At 45.3% G+C, this 20,871-nt stretch overlaps 3 pseudogenes; 2 read left to right on the top strand and 1 right to left on the bottom strand.

The window, feature by feature from the left end:
* The first annotated feature begins 353 nt into the window (after nucleotides 1-353).
* Nucleotides 354-1,499, top strand: LOC135974671 (olfactory receptor 6N1-like; annotated as a pseudogene).
* Nucleotides 1,500-13,480: 11,981 nt separating this feature from the next.
* On the bottom strand, nucleotides 13,481-14,056 carry LOC135974530 (olfactory receptor 14L1-like; annotated as a pseudogene).
* Nucleotides 14,057-17,455: 3,399 nt separating this feature from the next.
* LOC135974529 (olfactory receptor 14A16-like) lies at nucleotides 17,456-19,692 on the top strand (annotated as a pseudogene).
* The last annotated feature ends 1,179 nt before the right edge of the window (nucleotides 19,693-20,871 follow it).

Here is a 20,871-nt window from a genome sequence, read left to right as displayed (position 1 = left end):
TATACCATCTTGGACAGAACAAAACCAATTTATTAATTGATTCACCACTTACTTCAAGGGAAAGTGGAAATGCACAGCCTTTGCGACCTGAGTAGTTTACCAAACACTTCAGCCACTCAGCCGGGGTTTCACTCCCCTCCGCAACCTCAGCCCTCTGTTTTGTCTTCCGACTGAGACTGCTGGCACTTTGCTCTGAAATCTACATTTAGCCTTAAAATTTCAGCCTGTAACCAGGAGAGGAAGGGAATATTCTGAATATTTATGGTATTAATTCACAAGACTTGATTAACTTTTAACGCTATGTTCTTCCAATTCAATTGCCCAGCTTGTTTTTTTGTTCCTAGCCCCAACCCATGGCAGACACAGATTGGAGAAACCAAACGACTGTCACACAATTAATCCTCCTGGGATTTGGGGATCTCCCTCACCTGCAAATTCTTCTCTTTCTACTGTTCCTAGTGATCTACATGGCAACTGTGGCTTGGAACACTCTCATCGTGGTGCTTGTTGTTACTGGTCAGCACCTTCACACCCCCATGTACTTTTTTCTGGGCAACTTGTCCTACTTGGAGATCTGCTACACCTCGACCTTCCTGCCCTGGTTACTGTCTAGTCTGCTGACTGGGGACAGAACCATTTCAGTAAGTGGCTGCATCACACAACTGTATTTCTCTGGCTCTCTGGCAGGTGCAGAATGCTACCTCCTAGCAGCAATGTCCTATGATAGGTATTTAGCGATATGTAAACCCCTGCACTATTCAACTCTTATGAATAACAGATTTTGCCTCCAGCTGGCTGCTGGGTCATGGTTAAATGGTTATTTGGCCAGTACTGTCTTAATATTATTCCTATCATAGTTAACATTCTGTGGCCCGAATGAAATTGACCATCTCTATTGTGATCCCATCCCACTGATAAAACTCTCCTGCAGTGACACTCACCTGAGCATGTTGGTGGATTTGATAATAATCTCCGTATTCACCCTGCCTCCATTCCTACTAACCCTGATGTCCTACGTGTTTATCCTTTTCAGTATCCTAAGAATCCCTTCCTCGACCGGGAGAGAAAAGGCCTTTTCCACCTGCTCCTCTCACCTCACTGTGGTGACAATATTCTATGGAACCATAATGACTGTCCACATGCTACCAAAACGTGATAAACTCAGAGATCTGAAGAAAGTGCTCTCTTTTTGCTTTACAGTCCTAACTCCCCTGGTAAACCCCCTCATCTATAGCCCGAGAAACAGAGAGGTCAAGTTTCAGAGTAGCAGCCGTGTTAGTCTGTATCCGCAAAAAGAACAGGAGTACTTGTGGCACCTTAGAGACTAACAAATTTATTAGAGCATAAGCTTTCGTGGACTACAGCCCACTTCTTGTGGGCTGTAGTCCACGAAAGCTTATGCTCTAATAAATTTGTTAGTCTCTAGAGAGGTCAAGGACGCACTGAGCAAAGCAGTCAGGAAATGTAGCTTTAACCAAAAAAACATGCAGCGACTCTGAGATAATACTTTAGCCTGAGGTTTTGAAAGCTGTCTGGTTGTTGAAGCAATCAGTCTGCGATGCACTGTACCTCAAAATAGCATCCTGTAACATCCATATTCAACTTTTGTATATGGTTGTGATATTTCATAAAAAAACATGCCTGTAAGGTATCATATGAAAGGTCATGATCTGCTGAAACTCATTCTTCTGTCAATATATATATATATATATATATCATTGTATATGGCGTTATGATATTTTTTTATATGGTTGTTATTGAAATGTGTTGAAAGTTTGGGAGTTGCCCACTGTTACTTCTCCAGTGACAACATAGGAGCTGGCTCACACCCAGGCAGATGTTAAATGACCATCACCATCCATTGACCAGCAGGGGAATTGTAAACTAGAGGTTTACAATTCCGTAACAGACAGTGTGCAAGCACCACACAACGGTAATTGCTCAACTCTGTAATTCAGCAAGGCCCACCAGGACATGTTTCGGCCAGTATTTTTCCAGGGACATGAATTGAGAGTATAAAATAAGGGACAATGGCATCATTAGACCACCTCTCTCCTCCCCCACCTATTCTGGAAGCAACAAGAACGCTGGGAAGACAAAGACTTTGAACTGGGGAGGTTGGTCCCAGGCCGAAAAGGGAATTCATCCTGTTATTAAGAACTGTAACCTGGCTGTAACATCCAGTGGTGTGAGAAAACCTTTTTGATTCAGATCTTACTGAGTCTGAAAAAGTTTAGGATTTAGAATGTGTTTTTAATTTTTTTTTCTTAGGCATAAAGGTCAGAGATAGATTTTAAGTGATCATAAGTGTTAGGTAGCTATCTTTCTGTAGTTAATAAACTTATTTTAAGGTTTAATCTTAACCAGTATTTTGTCTAAATTCCTTGGGGAATCTGCTCAGATTACAAGGGCTGGTGCATGTCCACTATCCTTTCATGAACAGCCAGGCCCCAGCAATGACCTCTGGACACTTCAGCAAGAATAGCTTTATAGCTCTTATCAGAACTAAACCTGGCAGTGATGCAGGGAGTGTCCAGACCCAGCTGGTGGATTGCCAAGGCACCCATAGAACTGAGGCAATTTCTGGAATTGGGGTCTGTCAAATGATCACTGACGAAGGACTCTGCTTGTGGCCCTGCAGGGCACCAGCTGTTTTGCTGCCACCAATTGCACAGAGCAGTCCAAAGGAAGGGGACCTGTTAAAATGAGTGTCCCCAAAACTCACTGCAATGAGTACATGCCCCGAAAGGGCTAATTCTCAGGACATGGTGTCCAGCTTTCCCAAGTTGTCTTGCACAGCTCTACTGCATGCAGGGCCCTCTCCTCAGTGCATGACACAACCTATGGTGAGAGGAAGTGGCTACCGCCTAGCAACAAGCAGAACTCCTGTGGCACCAAACATGGCAGTGCTGGCTCAGCCACTGTGAGCACATCAGAATTTGGCCAGAGGCAGGGGAGCTGGGCACCAGTGAGAACCGTATGACCTCAGCACTGCGGAAAGGATTTTCCAAGTGACCTAACAGAGTTAAGAGTCCATCTCCCATTTCAAAAGGCTTTGGGTGCCTAACTCCTTTAGACGCCAACTAGAATCTCAGCCTGGAGAACCACTGGGCTGCTGTCACTGTTGCTTCAATCTATGTATTTCCATTGGAAACAGACTTCCCAGCAACAGAAATGCACTGGATTAATGGTAAACCCCTGCTAAATCTTTGAGACCCGCTAATGTTGTACGTACAGTTGTAGCCAGCAATATGGCAATCATGGTGTTGTGTGATTTTTTCCCCAATGGTTATAGTTTCAAACTGTGCAAACCTAGCAATAGGTAAGAAATGAGGAAATATGCAGTTATGCTGTGTATGGCCACTAGAGGGCAGAGGAATGGGAAAGGTGCAGCCCAATGGACAGCAGCCAAAGTGGAAGGGCAAGAAAGCAGAAATTATGTTCCCAAATGATCAACAGCAGGAAGTGGAAAGGGAGGTAAAGCTATAAAATGGTATATAAAAGGTAAGGAAAGAGCATTGAAGAGAAAAGGATCTTTATGCTTTGTCATGAACTGTGGATAGTAGCAGATATTATTGAGAGAGTTATGGGCTGTTTTACTAAATAATGTCCACCAGGTGACATGAGAGTCAAAAATGGGAAAAAGAACAGGAGTACTTGTGGCACCTTAGAAACTAACAAATGTATTTGAGCATAAGCCTTCTTGGGCTAAAACCCACTTCATCAGATGTATGCAGTGGAAAATACAGGAGGAGGATATATATATATACACACAGAGAGAACAAGAAACAATGGGTGTTACCATACACACCTGAGTGATCAGTTTAGGTGAGCTATTACCAGCAGGGGAGAAAAGAAACTTTTTGTAGTGGTAACCAAAATGGCTCATTTCCAGCAATTGACAAGAAGGTGTGAGGAACAAACAGTAGGGGGGAAGAATAAACATGGGGAAATAGTTTTACTTTGTGTAATGACCCATCCACTCCCAGTCTTTATTCAAGCCTAATTCAATGGTGTCCAATTTGCAAATCAATTCCAATTCAGCAGTCTCTCATTGGAGTCTGGTTTTGAAGTTTTTTTTGTTGTAATATTGCGACTTTTAGGTCTGTAATCGAGTGACCAGGGAGATTGAAGTGTTCTCCAACTGGTTTTTGAATGTTATAATTCTGGACATCTGATTTGTGTCCATTTATTCTTTTACATAGAGATTGTCCAGATTGGCCTATGTACATGGCAGAGGGGCATTGCTGGCACATGATGGCATATATCACAGGGGAAGATGTGCAGGTGAACAAGCCTCTGATAGTGTGGCTGATGTGATTAGGTCCTATGATGGTGTCCCCTAAATAGATATGTGGACAGAGTTGGCAACGGGCTTTGTTGCAAGGATAGGTTCTTGGGTTAGTGTCCATAAGGTGCAGGGAGCGGCCGACGGAGAAGCAGATGTCAGGGGAAGAACCTGGGCACTAGAGCAGGCAAGGTGCTTTCCCCCGCCCCCAACGGGATGGGAAGTAAACTGACACAGATGCACTTCTGAACTCTGGGTCTTTACTGACCAAGGACAATAACTGTGAGTGAGGTTTGGTGAAGGCAGGGGCACACTAAAGGAACTTTTGGTTGCTGGACTTAAGAACCTGAGGCACAAGGTTGCCTCTAGAGGCTCCCAAGTGGTAGTGTGTAATTGTCCCAGGTTACTGGGTTGCGGCTCTAGCCAGCTTCGTATTGTAATGTTGGAAAGGAACCCTTAGATATTGAATCTGGCCCTTGTTGCTGCCGACTCCAACTGGCAGAAGTGTCACATAAGGAATCAATAAGTCACCTTGGGCAATGTTCGCAACAAAGATTTGGAGATAGAAATTTAGTCAGCTGAAAGGTTGAAGTGGGACCTTTATTAAAAAGTTTAAACACCATCTCTTTAAAAACCAACCAACCCAAAAATGGGTTGGGATTAATGTTTTCCCAATCTATTTTACAACCAAAATAACAATAAATAAATAAAGTGGTTTGTTGCGGAAAATTTGAAACAACAATTTTATTTGTGTTCATATGACAAAACTTGGGTTAAAAGATAACAATTTAATGCTTGTATACCAACTTCTGGAAAGCAGGTGTATGGAGAATATCCTGATAATATCAAATAATATCAATATCAAAATAATTTAAGGAAATGTGTCTGGGGGACTGTCCTCTAGTGGATGGAGCTAGATCCTGTCAAATGTGCCTCTTCTGCTAGTATGTAATTCAAGTATTCCAGAATTCAGATATTGGTCTGTGTTTTGAGCAGAATGACCCCAGATTTACCTATTCTCTTTCCATAGCATCATAGGATTTGAAAGACTGGATCAGACACTAGGTCCATCTAGTCCAATATCCTGTCTGACAGTGGCCAGACCCAGATGTTAAAGAGGAAAGTGGAAGTATCACACAGGAGGTCGAGGTGAGATAACCTGCCCCCCTACCCGCCCCCATATAGCTCTCACCTTGATTGCTATTACATAGGAATTGGCTCAATACCTGAAGCATGAGGTTTAATACCCTTCCAGAATGTTGGTTGTCATTAATTATGATAACCCTGGGCATTACTGATATCCATGTAAATATCCAATCCCTGATGTTTCAAACGGTGATGCTTTGCAGCTTAATAATAACCATGACTTGCCCACAGGTTAGTTACCTTAGAACAACCCCTGTGCAGTGACACTGTACTGAGTGCTGCTTTTCACCACCTCAGATATTTCCATTTAGGATGTGAGTTCGAATACATTGTCCCGCTCCATATCCATATCTCTTGAGTTAGTAAGACCAGGGATAGGGGAGACTCATTACGCAGCCTCCAAATGTTCAGGTTCCATTCTGTAACCAGGCAGAGGCTCAAAAAGAGCTGACTATAAAAGGACATATTTATGGAAAACCCTTTCCAACACTCATTGCTACAATATCTCTGGCACTTTTGCAGGTACAGATTTGAGAATTCCTCAGTGCCACTTGGGATGAACATTTGTCAAATCAAAGCAATTAGAAAACCTAAGAAATTCACATTTAAAAAGGGTTTCCCCCAAAAGTGGGGAATGTGCATAATCCCAGTAGCCTCAGGACTGAGAAAGCGGGACATCTTCTTTCCCATTTGAAGGAATTTATTTTCTGTTCCTTTGGGAGAGGCAGAAATCTCTCAGAAATGAGATTCCAACATAGAGAAGGCTCAGGCAACCCACAGGGTGCGTCCCAGGAGCGACAATGGACCTATAGGGAAGGTACTGCAATAGTTATTAGGATAAAGACCAGAGGGCTGTTGCATTGAAAATATGTAAACACATGATGCAATAGCATTAGGAAGAAGCACAGCAACACTTGTCTGAGAGGTCATACAGAGATGTACCCTGCCTTGCTCAGCTCCCACTCCTTGGTCACGACCCAGCTTTCACCCTTAGTGTCCTAAGCTGAAAGTATTGTGTGGGGGAAAGGTCCTTGCACACTTGTCCTGCTCCTGGCACACGGGTTAAGATCAGTAAAAGAGCGGAGACCCTGCATGTTGTCTGTGGTCACTTCTGTTCCAGGATTGGTGTATATAGTGTAAACAAACAAGTTACACTAAGAGTCCACATCACTGAATTCTCTTCCAATGGGAAACTGTGATGGTCTAGGTGGTTTCCCTGGATACAACCTGTGTAGTATAGTGCCCTGCACCTTCTCTCAAATGGGCATAGCACACCTGTTCCAATTAGTGTTCCAGACTTCCCATTATAGTGGGCCTGAGATGGTTGGGACCAGGTTGCTAGTACACTGTGGGGTGTGGAGGGCTTACTACATTACTTATAGGTTATCTCCATATGCAACATAACACAAGTACAAGCTCAGAGCTCCGGTATGAAACTGCAGAAAAACCTGAGAGTCTCTGGATAAAGTTGAGAAGTGTGAGCAGCAAGGGTGATGTCGTGGTTGGAGTCTGCTATAGACCACCAGACCAGGGGGATGAGGTGGACGAGGCTTTCTTCTGGCAACTAGCAGAAGTTGCTAGATCGCAGGCCCTGGTTCTCATGGGAGACTTTAATCACCCTGATATCTGCTGGGAGAGCAATACAGCGGTGCACAGGAAATCCAGGAAATTTTTGGATAGTGTAGGGGACAATTTCCTGGTGCAAGTGCTGGAGGAACCAACTACGGGCAAAGCTTTTCTTGACCTGCTGCTCACAAACAGGGAAGAACTAGTAGGGGAAGCAAAAGTGAATGGGAACCTGGGAGGCAGTGACCATGAGATGGTCGAGTTCAGGATCCTGACACAAGGAAGAAAGGAGAGCAGCAGAATACGGACCCTGGACTTCAGAAAAGCAGACTTTGACTCCCTCAGGGAACAGATGGGCAGGATCCCCTGGGAGAATAACATGAAGGGCAAAGGGGTCCAGGAGAGCTGGCTGTATTTTAAAGAATCCTTATTGAGGTTGCAGGAACAAACCATCCCGATGTGTAGAAAGAATAGTAAATATGGCAGGCGACTAGCTTGGCTAAACAGTGAAATCCTTGCTGATCTTAAACGCAAAAAAGAAGCTTACAAGAGGTGGAAGATTGGACAAATGACCAGGGAGGAGTATAAAAATATTGCTCAGGCGTGCAGGAGTGAAATCAGGAAGGCCAAATCACACTTGGAGTTGCAGTTAGCAAGAGATGTTAAGAGTAACAAGAAGGGTTTCTTCAGGTATGTTAGCAACAAGAAGAAAATCAAGGAAAGTGTGGGCCCCTTACTGAATGAGGGAGGCAACCTAGTGACCGAGGATGTGGAAAAAGCTAATGTACTCAATGATTTTTTTGCCTCTGTCTTCACGTACAAGGTCAGCTCCCAGACTGCTGCACTGGGCAGTACAGCATGGGGAGAAGGTGACCAACCCTCTGTGGAGAAAGAAGTGGTTCGGGACTATTTGGAAAAACTGGACGTGCACAAGTCCATGGGGCCGGATACACTGCATCCGAGGGTGCTAAAGGAGTTGGCGGGTGAGATTGCAGAACCATTAGCCATTATTTTTGAAAACTCATGGCGATCGGGGGAGGTCCCAGATGACTGGAAAAAGGCTAATGTAGTGCCCATCTTTAAAAAAGGGAAGAAGGAGAATCCGGGGAACTACAGGCCAGTCAGCCTCACCTCAGTCCCTGGAAAAATCATGGAGCAGGTCCTCAAGGAATCAATTATGAAACATTTAGAGGAGAGGAAAGTGATCAGGAACAGTCAGCATGGATTCACGAAGGGGAAGTCGTGCCTGACTAACCTAATTGCCTTCTATGATGAGATAACTGGCTCTGTGGATGAGGGGAAAGCAGTGGATGTGTTATTCCTTGACTTTAGCAAAGCTTTTGATACGGTCTCCCACAGTATTCTTGCCGCCAAGTTAAAGAAGTATGGGCTGGATGAATGGACTGTAAGGTGGATAGAAAGCTGGCTAGATCGTCGGGCTCAACGGGTAGTGATCAATGGCTCCATGTCTAGTTGGCACCCGGTTTCAAGCGGAGTGCCCCAAGGGTCGGTCCTGGGGCCGGTTTTGTTTAATATCTTTATTAATGATCTGGAGGATGGTGTGGAGTGCACTCTCAGCAAGTTTGCAGATGACACTAAACTAGGAGGCGTGGTAGATACACTAGAGGGTAGGGATCGGATACAGAGGGACAAATTAGAGGATTGGGCCGAAAAAAACCTGATGAGGTTCAACAAGGACAAGTGCAGAGTCCTGCACTTAGGACGGAAGAATCCCATGCACTGCTACAGACTAGGGACCGAATGGCTAGGTAGCAGTTCTGCAGAAAAGGACCTAGGGGTCACAGTGGACGAGAAGCTGGATATGAGTCAACAGTGTGCTCTTGTTGCCAAGAAGGCTAACGGCATTTCGGGCTGTATAAGTAGGGGCATTGCCAGCAGATCGAGGAACGTGATCGTTCCCCTTTATTCGACATTGGTGAGGCCTCATCTGGAATATTGTGTCCAGTTTTGGGCCCCACACTACAAGAAGGATGTGGAAAAATTAGAAAGAGTCCAGCGGAGGGGAACAAAAATGATTAGGGGTCTGGAGCACATGACTTATGAGGAGAGGCTGAGGGAACTGGGATTGTTTAGTCTCCAGAAGAGAAGAATGAGGGGGGATTTGATAGCAGCCTTCCACTACCTGAAGGGGGGTTCCAAAGAGGATGGAGCTCGGCTGTTCTCAGTGGTGGCAGATGACAGAACAAGGAACAATGGTCTCAAGTTGCAGTGGGGGAGGTCCAGGTTGGATATCAGGAAAAACTATTTCACTAGGAGGGTGGTGAAACACTGGAATGCGTTACCTAGGGAGGTGGTGGAGTCTCCTTCCTTGGAGGTTTTTAAGGCCCGGCTTGACCAAGCCCTGGCTGGGATGATTTAGCTGGGAATTGGTCCTGCTTTGAGCAGGGGGTTGGACTAGATGACCTCTTGAGGTCCCTTCCAACTCTGATATTCTATGATTCTATGATTCTACAGTTAACAATACACAATACACAGGAACACCGAGTCCTGACCACTGCAGTATGGTCCAACATCCGAGCCACCACCAAAACACTGCTTCTCCTCCTTTGCTAGGGTTAAAATTTTGTCAGCGCCATCCTGTAGTGTGTATTGTAAGTGTGTCCAACTGTTGGCGCCTGCAGTAACCTGACACTGCAGGTTTTGCCTGCTTTTGTCCATATCCATTGACTGTCCACAGATAAATGGGTTATTGTCCAAACCAAGTTAACCACTTGGTATGGAATTAGGCCATATGCCCTGGATCGATTATTTACAGCAATAAGATTTACAGATCTATTTGTGCACCAAAGTCCATATAACAGCATATAGATGGTTATGGGCTGGTGTAATTGTGCCCCCAGTAATATGTGCATTTCCAGCAAAACACCTCATACACAATACACCCAATTGTCCACCCCTTTCCATAGGCCATTGAGCCTGCTCCTCCATAGTCATAGGAGAGGGACACATCCAAACATCTTCTCCGGATTTACACCATTTCACACACCCATCCATTGATTCCGGGTGAGTTCCTCCCCTTTCTCATTATTCCCATAGGGCTTGTGGGGACCACCTTAGTTGCCATTCCATTTCCAGGTACCATGGTAGCTATTACAAAGGTGATGGCCTCCTGGTTGAGCATTTTGCATTCCCATACACATCTCCCCTCCCCCACCATGCTTTGAAGCCATCCCCACCCTGCTTTGCTGACAATAAACCTGGCTGAGCACCTTTGCCACTGAACTGAGCCTGTGGACTCTCTTTATGAACAACATCTAGGTCTGCTGAATCTGGCAGCAGTGTTGCACACCAGATATGGTGCTAGAGCAAGAGGTTCTGGTCCTCTTGATCTCCTCCAAGTCCACCTGTCCTCCATGTCAGGATAGATAGATTTTGGCTGCTTGGTTCAAATCTCACCTTGAATTTAAAGGCACTAGTCTGTACAAAGCAAATTCTGTGGGCTATCATCTTTGCTGCTTACTCAGTTTTACCATCTGTCAGCTACCCCTCTGAAAGAGAAATAAGAAGAGATGCAGTAGAGTGTATGGTTTTGAAATTATCGTATTATTGGACAATATTTGCATTCCCCAGTCTTTCTTAAAGCTCATTTTCCAATTAAGGGTGGTCAGAAAATTTCTACTTAAATTGTTTTAAGAGGAAAATTGTGTTTTCAATTAATCAAATTTTCATAGAAAGTCTCAGGTATACTCAAATATATTTCACAGATGCACCAAATATATACATAGGAAAACTGAAAACTCACGTTTTTTTGGGTGGATTTAGGCAGAAAAAAATCAGTTTTCTGCAAATTTTTTGTGAAAATGTTTGTTTCTCATTTGTCAAAACATGAACAATTGGAGATTTTGGGGAAGTCTATGAAAACCCATGCAGGCAGGGGTGAGGCCACAGCATTCCCAGAAGTACCAGAATGTCCAGTATTCTGGGAAAGCGTCAGTGGCCAACCAAGTCGAGGGAAGAGTAGGGCAAGATTTTTCCAAGCCATTGGCAGATTGTTTAACTCAGCTAAAAACATAGGAGCATCTGTCACCAATAGGTTGAGGAAACCATTTCCCAATGCCAAGTTTGACCACCTCTACCAACCTGAGCTGAGAGCAACACACACACCCCTGCTCATGCCATGCATCTTTGGTCTCTAGGGTGCAGAGAGACTAGGAATGTGCATGTCTGAGATGATCCGGGAATAAACCTGCCCCTCCTCTCACTAGGGAGTCCCTCCCCTCTTAGGTCTCACTCCCACTGCTGTTCTCCAGTAGCTTAGTAGCCAACATCAGACTCTGATTAGTGCAGGAATAAGGTCCCCTGAAGTTCTCAGGCCACTTGCGCATATGCGAGGGTCACCATATAATCTAGGCTGGCACCCAGGGGACTCAACCAGAAACATATAGGGCCCAAAGTACGAGCTTCTACAGCTTGAGCTGAACAGCCAGGCTGCCTGACAGCCACTGGAACAGCCCCCTATCCTCTAGGTGGGGCACAGAGGGGCCTCATAACACGCACTGCCCATGGGTGGTGTTTATACAGTGACACTGCACAGCTGCAGAGGTCAAAGGCTTCATCTGAGCTGGAGTCACCTCCCTCACCCAGGAGGACAGGGCGTCACAGCAGATATACTAATGCAACACCATGGACTCTACTGGTGTTTATTCTCTGCGTGGCCCCTTCTCCTCTTCCCCGTCCATGAACATCCATAAAGTCACAGAGTCATAGAATTCAAGGCCAGAAGGAATGACCAGATCATCCAGTCTGACACGCTCTATGCCAACACCACCCGACACCCACAGACCAAATCCATCAACTGAAATTAGACCGAAGTGTCACAGCCCTCAGGAGACTAGATGGTTCTGTGCCACTGGCAGAGAATAGGAGAGACCAAGGGGCACCAGTGCCCGAAGTCCCCGCAATGGCAGGGAAATGATTGAGATACACCCAGAAAATCCTGGCAAGTGACCTGCACCCACATGCTGCAGAGGAATGCAAACCCCGCCTCCCCCAAGGTCCCTGCCAATCTGATTGGGGGGGGGGATTCCTTTCTGACCCCCATATGGCGATTAGTTAGAGCACGTGAGCAAGACCAAGCCAGCCAAGCTCCCAAGTGAGAGAGAATGGCTCAGTGACACCTCAGAGCCCCGGCACATCGCACCTATTCGCCCATCTCCAGTTGGACCGCCCCGATTCTTCAGAGATTAAAAAAAAAAAACTCCCAGAATATACTGGTTGGGGTGGAGGAATACCTTCCTGACACCTGCCAGTGGCCAGATGAAACCCTGAAGCATGACCTTTCAGAACCAAAAGACATATGCAGCAAATGAGCCCCAGGGCTGTTGAGACTGCCCCCCCCCACCTTCACAAGCAGCCCCGTCATACAATCACACTCAGACATGTGTCCATCTCGCTCTTCAATCTAATTCAGTCATTTGCCCCCCACAAAGGCTGCTCCAGAACCTCGCCCTGCTGGTGGTTAGAAACCTCCCTGTAATTTCTAGCCAGTTTCTCCATTTCTCACAAGCCCAAATGTACACCTGAGCCAGGCTAACACAGTCTGGCTCCTTGTCCCCCTCTAGTGGTTCGGCCACAAATGGTGGTTTATAAAACAATGGGCCAAGTCCCCAGCTAGTGGCAATGGATATACAGGTCCATTGGAGGCAGTAGGTCAGATCCACAGATGCTGCAAATTGCTTTAACACCACCAAAGTCCATGGAACTACACTGATGTCTTGAAGATTTACCCGAAATGTCTTCTGTCACCTACCCCAGTCTTACACCAGTCTGACTCCTTTGGTTCCAACGAAGCCACTCCTGTTTTAGGCACACAAGCAAGAAAACTCCCATCATTGTTTTCAGTGGCCAGGGAATGAGTGCTAGTGGCTAAGCAGTGTAAAGGAGATTGTTTTGGCACAGAATGAAAGTCTGATTCCTCTTGCACACAGAATTACACCAATTTAACTCCACAACTGGACCAGATTTTCTATGGTGTAAATCACCCGAGCCGCAGTGACGTCAGCGGAGTTAATCTGGATTTGCATTGGTGCAACTGAGATCAGAATCAGTCCTGTTTGTGTTCAAGCTGTGTGGGCATGGAAATAACTGACATTAATGAACAGATACTAAGGCTAGATCTACACTATGGGGGGGCGGGGGTTCGACCTAAGATACACAACTTCAGCTACGGGAATAGCCTATAGCTGAAGTCGGGGATTTTAGGTCGATTTACCTGGCCGTGAGGACGGTGGCGAGTCGACCGTTGCTGCTCCCCCGTCGTTTCCGCTTTCGCCTCTCACTGCGGTGGAGTTCCGGGGTCGACGGCAGAGCGATCGGGGATCAATTTTATCGCGTCTACACTAGACGCGATAAATAGATCCCCAATAGATGGATCGCTACCCGCTGATCCAGCGGGTAGTTAAGACGTACACAGTAAGCCAACTTTTATTAGAGAAAGACAGAAAATTAATTCTTGGTGAATTACCTACATCCAGTCAGTCTCCTCAGGGCAGCTTTCATCTCCTTGTTCCTCATGCTGTAGATAATTAGATTCATCATTGGTGGCAATACGGAATAGAGAACAGCCACCACAAGATCCAGAGCAGGTGGGGAGCTGGAGGTGGGTTTCAGGTAGGCAAAGCCCCCAGTGCAAACAACCAAGGAGACCACAGTGAGGTGAGGAAGGCAGGTGGAGAAGACTTTATGCCGGCCCTGCTCAGAGGGGATTCTGAGCACTGATTTGAAGATCTGAACATAGGACACAATTATAAAAACAAAGCAGCCTAAGACTAAACACACACTAAATGCAAGAAACCCAACTTCACTCAGATAGGAGTCAGAGCAGGAGAGCTTGAGTAGATGGGGGATCTCACAGAAGAACTGATCCACCACGTTGCCTCCACAGAAGGTCAATGCAAACGTGTTCCTGGTATGTAGTACAGAGTAGAGAATCCCACTGATCCAGGCACCAGCTGCCATTTCAACACAAGCTCTGCTGCTCATGATTTTCTAATAGTGCGGTGGTTGGCAGATGGCGACGTATCGGTCGTATGCCATGATGGTGAGAAGAGAAAAATCTGCTCCCAACAAGAAGAGGAGGAAAAAGACGTGGGCAACACATCCAGCATAGGAAATAGACCTGGTGTTCATGAGGAGTTGGCCATGGATTTGGGGACGGTGACAGAGATGGAGCCAAGGTCTAGGATTGACAGATTCATCAGGAAGAAGTACATGGGGGTGTGAAGGTGGTGGTCGAAGGCTATAGCCATGAAGTTAAGAAGATTCTCCACCAGGGCTGCCAGGTAAATCACTAGAAACCCCACAAAATGCAAAATCTGCAGCTCCTGAACATCAGAGAATCCGAGGAGAAGGAACTCGGTCACAGTGGTTCGGTTGGACATTTTCTTTCTCAGGACATCACGTGATGGTGTCGGGGGGGGGGGGGGGGGGGCAAGAGCAAGGGCCAGGATTAGATCAGTGAAATAACTCTCCTTTTGTGAAAACCTCCTTAATTTCCTTGTGTCAGACCCTTAACTTGTGAGGATTTATGTAATATGGGAATGAGGATGGGGAATGAGGATAGGGAAAACAGTCCCACTGACTCCAATAGAGTTACTCCTGATTTACACTGGGGTGAGAGAAAGTAGAATCATCTCAATGCACTCCAGTGCAGTTACTCCTAATTTACAAGAGGGTGATGGAGAGGAGAAATAGAAACAATTGCTTTTGAGGTATTTGTATACCTCTGTCACCCAGACGTGGGAGAACTCTGGATTACAGTGTATAAATGTTACTATCCTCAGTTTATGGAGGGGAACCAGGGGTGGATATATTCTGGATATATTGGCTGGATATATTCTGCTGTCAGGGGCACTGCTGTGAATGTGGGGTAATTTCACTGCATGCCATGGAATTACTCCCAATTTATACTGTTCTAAACGGTAGCAGCATCCAGCATGGAGGTGACTGAACCCAGCCAGACATAATTACACAGTGAACGCGAGTCAGGAATACAGCCCATGGTTGGGGGTGTGGATAGGGGGTGGGGTGGTCTGGAGGGAAACAGGGGGTTGAGTGGGGGCAGGGATCCCATGGGGGCAGTCAGGAAGGAGGAGGGGTTGGATGGGGCAGCAGCGGGCAGTCAGGGGCAGGGGTTCCAGGAGCAGTCAGGGGACAGGGAGAAGGGATTTTTGGATGGGGCAGGGGTTCTGGGGGCCCATCAGTGAACAGGGGGGGTTGGATGGAGCAGAAGTCCAGGGAGGCAGATAGGAGGTGGGGGCTGGGCCCTCCATATGAAACCCGATGTGGCCCTTAGGCCAAAAAGTTTGCCCGCCCCTGCACTAAACCCCACTCACTTCCCAGAGCTGGGGATAGAACCCAGAAGTCCTCACTCCTAGTCCCCATTACTCTAACCCACTAGACTCAACGCCTAAAAGACAGGAGTAACAATAAACTGAGAACTAGACACAACCTAATGTAGATAGATAGATAGATAGATAGATAGATAGATAGATAGATAGATAGATAGATAGATAGATAGATGTAACAACAAACTAACAGGGAGACACAAGTAAGAAAAGGACAGATACAGATAGTGAGAGAGAAACACAGAACTAACACTAACAGATAGACAGAGCAGTAAAAACAAATTAATTGAGAGAGGAAAGTAAAGACAGTAAGCAATAACAGCAAACTGTTACTTTTCTCTCTATATACATTAAAGAGCTGATAGTGTTTGTCACAATTTTTGGACAATTTTAATGTAAACTCCTCAATCCATTCTAAAAAATATGTGTGTCAATTTGATCAATTCCCCCACTCCCAATAGAAGGAAACTGAGGCACATATATTCTGCTCTCTCTTTCCTAAGGTAACTGCTTTGGACTACTTCAGTTTCCCATGCCCAAATTGAGCTAAGAGTGAAACTCTGACAAAAAATATATATTGTCATTTGCAATTTTGTTATTAAAGAGCCACTCTGTAACTCCCAAATATATTTCATTGCAAGAGCAAACTTACGGTGCTGGTCTGTGTGGAATCCTCCCAGACTGAGATGTCTTTTCTCCTCCTGCTACATACTGCAATTGGTTTCCCCTCTCTCTCTAGCCCCTATCGATCTATCTCTCTATCTAATGCCCCTATCATTGTACTATGAGAGGCCGTTCCCCCATCACACTGAGGCTGAGCTGCTGGAAATACACTGAGATCTGTGCTGTCTGCAGATGAGCTGTGTGTCAAAAACTTTGGTGCTGTGGGAAGGTGATTTATCCATGTCTGTTTTCTACGGGATTGTGGGACTCACTCCCTGGAGCCCTCAACAGCCGAGAAGCAACAGTTAATTTCTCTTCCCCTCTACTTCCCTGAAGAGTTTCCAGAAACTAAAATAATCACAATTACAATGAGACAGCAGGGTCTAGAGGAAAGATTGTGAGGCAAACACTAAGGGTACACAGGACTGTACTCCAGTCATCTGGCATCAATTCCTAGCCCTGCCACTGACCTGCTGTGTTACCTTGGGAAAGTCATTCCTTGGGCTGTCTTTTCCTTCCAACCCTTTGCCTGTCTTTTCTACTGTAAGCTCCTTGGGGTGGAGACTGTCTTACCTAATAAAATGGGCCTCTCATATCAGGTGCAACTATCAGATAATTACTTAATTATTAAAAAGCTAAGGGTCAAGGTGTCCTGACATCTGATCCCAACTATTCCCCTGACTTTGTTCAGTCACTTCACCACTCCATTCCTCAGTTTGTCATCCATCCAATGAGGTTAATAATTACAACTTGGAGGATAATTCATAATTAGTGGAGATGCTCAAAAATATCTTCCTGTCAAAACAGCTTTTTGAAGAAAAATTGCTTGTCATTGAAAATTATTTTGGTGTGGAAAAAATTCATTTTGAACTCATTTTTCTAAAGATTTTTGTTTGTTCGTGGGGGGAAGCTGTTTTTGGTTCCGTTTTTATAAAAACCTGGAGATGGAAAACTTTTTTGTATATTTATTCAGGTTTTGGCGGAAAAGTTTTCAAAATCAGAAATCTTTTCCCAAAACTAGAACATATTTACGATAAAGTGGCATGGTACTAGAGAAGGTTATTGAAAACCAAACACTTTTCAGTCTCCAGTTTCATTTTTTTGCCCACCCCCCATCCAAAATCAATATTATAGTATGTTTGTATGAAAACAAAACAATGACATTTCCCACAAAAATGTAATTTTCATTTTTGACCAGTTTTAATACTGAGTAATTAAAACTAAATTAAATGCACATGAGTTGATGTGGGTGCAACATTCACTGCAATTTTATTTGACAGCATCTGCTTATCATAGGAACTGTCTAACTGGGTCAGATGTTTGGACCATCCAGTCCAGTATTGTGTCCCTGACAGTGGCCAGTACTACCTGATTCAGAGGAAAGTCTAAGAGGCCCTATAGAGGACAATTCTCGAATAACCTGCCCATGGCGGAGTCTCATCATCATCAGCTAGTGAATGGTCTATGGCGTGAGGAAGGTGAGTTTCTACCCCTCAAAGAGTTTATCTACTACAAAGTAACTGCATGCTCTCTTTATCCAGATAGGCTGAAATATTCAAAGGAACATACTGGATTTGTGTGTCTAAATCTCATTGGCTTTCTACAGGAGAGGAGTGCCCAGCTCCATTAATCCTCTTTGAATATCTTGCTTAGTTTGTTATTAATTGATTATTTTGTAGATTCCATCATTGACAACTTTCAAATCAGGATTGGATGTTTTTCTAAAGGATCTTCTCTAGGTATTATCTTGGGGATGTTCTCTGGGCTGGGTTATACAGGAGGTCAGACTTCACAGTCACAATGGTCCCTTCTGGCCTTGGACTCTGTAAATCGAATTTGAACTCCCCCAAAACTGGGAACAAAGTTTCTCCAAAAACCTCACAAAATGGTAGAATGCTGAAATAGGCAACACCTCAGAGTAACACAACACCACCTCTCTCTTGGCGATGTAGGATATTTTGTGTTCATGGTGGGGCCAACATGATCAGTGATGGGATTTTCAAGATTGCCCATAGATATTTGGCCACCAAAATTCCAATTAATTGTAATGGGAATTGGGCATCCCAGTCCCCTAGGTGAAAATCTCCACGCATAGTTTTATGATCAAAACCTGCAATTCTTTTCTGGTAGTATTTTTAAGGCCATTATTCAATATTTTTATTAACGGCTTGTATAACGGAGGAGAGAATATGCTTATTAAACTTGCAGATGACACCAAGCTGAGAGGGGTTGCAAACACTTTGGAGGACAGGATGAGAATTCAAAATGACCTTGACAAATTGGAGAATTGGTCTAAAATCAACAAGAGGAAATTCAATAAAGATAAGTGCAAAGTTCTTCTCTTACCAAGGAAAAATCAAATGTACAACTACAAACTGGGAAATCACTAGCTAGGTGGTGGCATTGCTGAAAAGGATCTCAGGGCTAGAGTGGATCACAAATTGAATATGAGTCAACAATGTGATGTAGTTGCAAAAAAGGTTGATATCATTTGGGGTGTATTAAAAAGAGTGTCGTATGTAAGACACGGGATGTAATTGTCCCGCTCTACTTGGCACTGGTGAGGCCTCAGCTGGAATACTGTTTCCAGTTCTGGGTGCCACACCTTAAGAAAGATGTGGACAGATTAGAAAGAGTTCAGAGGAGACCAACAAAAATTATCAAAGGTTTAGAAAACCTGACCTATGAAGAACAGTGAAAAGCAGAGGAATGGGGTTTAACTTGAAAAGAGGACCAGCAACCTCAGTCTGTAGCAGAATACAAGAAAATTTATTTAAAATACTGTTTGAATGGTACCTCACACAGCCAGGTTAAATATATATAATGGGATTCTCTGATGTTCGGTGGCTGCGTATTTTACACTTTGTGCTGTTTCTAGGGATTTACCTGGTATCCCTGACAGGGAATCTCCTTGTTATCATCCTTGCACTGGTTGACCATCACATTCACACCCCCATATACTTCTTCCTGATGAATCTGTCTGTCTTAGACCTTGGATCTATCTCCCTCACTGTTCCCAAGTCCGTGGCCAACTCTCTGTTAAACAGCACGTCAATTTCTTATGCTGGATGTGTTACCCAAGTCTTTCTCTTCATCTTCTTCACTGCAATTGACTTTGCTTTTCTCACCATCATGGCGTATGACTCATACGTCGCCATCTGCCAACCACTGCACTATGAGATGACAATGAACAGGAGAGCTTGTGTCCAAATGGCATCCAGTGCCTGGATCACTGGAATTCTCCTTTCTATACTGCACACTGGGAACACGTTTGCAATAACCTTCTGTGGCGGAAACATGGTGGGTCAGTTCTACTGTGAAATCCCCCAAATATTCAAGCTGGCCTGCTCTGACCTGTACCTTGGTGAAACTGTGGTTCTTTCCTTTAACCTATTCTTAGGCTTAAGCTGCTTTGGTTTTATAATCGTGTGATATGTTCAGATCTTCAAAATAGTGCTGAGAATCCACTCTGAGCAGGGTTGGCATAAAGCCTTCTCCACCTGCCTTCCTCACCTCACTGTGGTCTCCTTGCTATTTTGCACTGCTGTTTTTGCTTACGTGAAGCCCACCTCCCACTCTCCATCAGGTCTGGATCTTGTGGTAGGTGTGCTTTATTCTGTGGTGCCTTCCTCATCTACAGCACGAGAAACAAGGAGATCATAGGTGCCCTGAAGAAACTAACTGGATGGAGGTTATTCATCAAAAATTACATTTACAGATTTCTCCCTTCACCATGGTTTCATTCTGTGTTTCCTTACTGATATAATCAAATGATGACATTATTGCCTCAGTGGGAAGATGATGTGCAATCTTTTTTATACAAAATGCTGTTTTTACAGTGGTAATAATCCAGACTAAATTCACTGAAGTCAGTGGAGTTACTCTAGGTTTACACCAGTGTAAATCAGATAAGAATCGATTGATCATTCTAACTATAAATGGCAAAAAAAAAAACCAAAGGATTTTGCGTTTTTAACACAGAGTTAAGGTTCCCCAGTGACAGATCAGACACAGTGTTCGAGCGTAGGGGAAGCGCAGGTAGCGCCTGTCCATTGCAGTGACAAGGCAGAGCCTGAGTGTGGGTGTTACGGGTGTTGTGGGGCATCGCCCAAAGGGGGCAGAATTAAGGTTATGTGGGCATTTACCTTACCTTATCTTACCTTAATTCTGTATGTCCTGGTTGTCTGAAGCTTGAGTTTTGCTGAACAGGACCTTCTGGATGGGCACGAGCTCTCACTGGGAGACCTTAACTCTGTTTCAATGAAGTTTTTGGCTATTTAATTTTCTAGCTGTTTGAAGAGAAAGAAAAATGTTAGTAAGAGTAAGTGGTCCTTGTGTCAGCTGTAGATAGCAATGAATATGGAGGACAAGAGAAGCAAAAGGCTCTTTTCAGAACCACCATTTTTTCTGGACAGGAACTCTATTCTGTGCCTGTGTGGGTTCCCCTCACATCCACCTCCAGAACCTCTCCATAAGTGCAGCACAAAGTCAGATGCCCCCCGAGTTGGAAGAGGAGGTGGAGGGCCAGTCAGCAGGGGCGGGGCCAGAGGGCAAGGGCGATGGCTTCGGGGCTCGGGGCGGCAGGGGCGGAGGGCCAGCAGGGGGGAGGGAAACCTCCCCCTGGGGCGGGCCCTTCCCCGCGGCCGGCGGAAGCCGCCCCGCCCCCTCCTCCACATGCCCCGCCGATCCAGGGTCGGCAACGGCAAGGCCCGCCCGCTCAGCCGTCTCCGCGGCCAGAGCGGGAACCGCGGCAGAAGGAGGAGGGGCGGCGGCAGCAGCAGTGTCCGAACCGCCAAGGTCGCCGGCAATGACAGGGCCGGCACCCTCCCGGGCCCCGGGGGT

Source organism: Chrysemys picta, chromosome 12 (assembly GCF_011386835.1).
Source record: "Chrysemys picta bellii isolate R12L10 chromosome 12, ASM1138683v2, whole genome shotgun sequence".
Taxonomy (NCBI): domain Eukaryota; kingdom Metazoa; phylum Chordata; order Testudines; family Emydidae; genus Chrysemys; species Chrysemys picta.
This window is presented reverse-complemented; position numbering and strand designations above follow the sequence as displayed.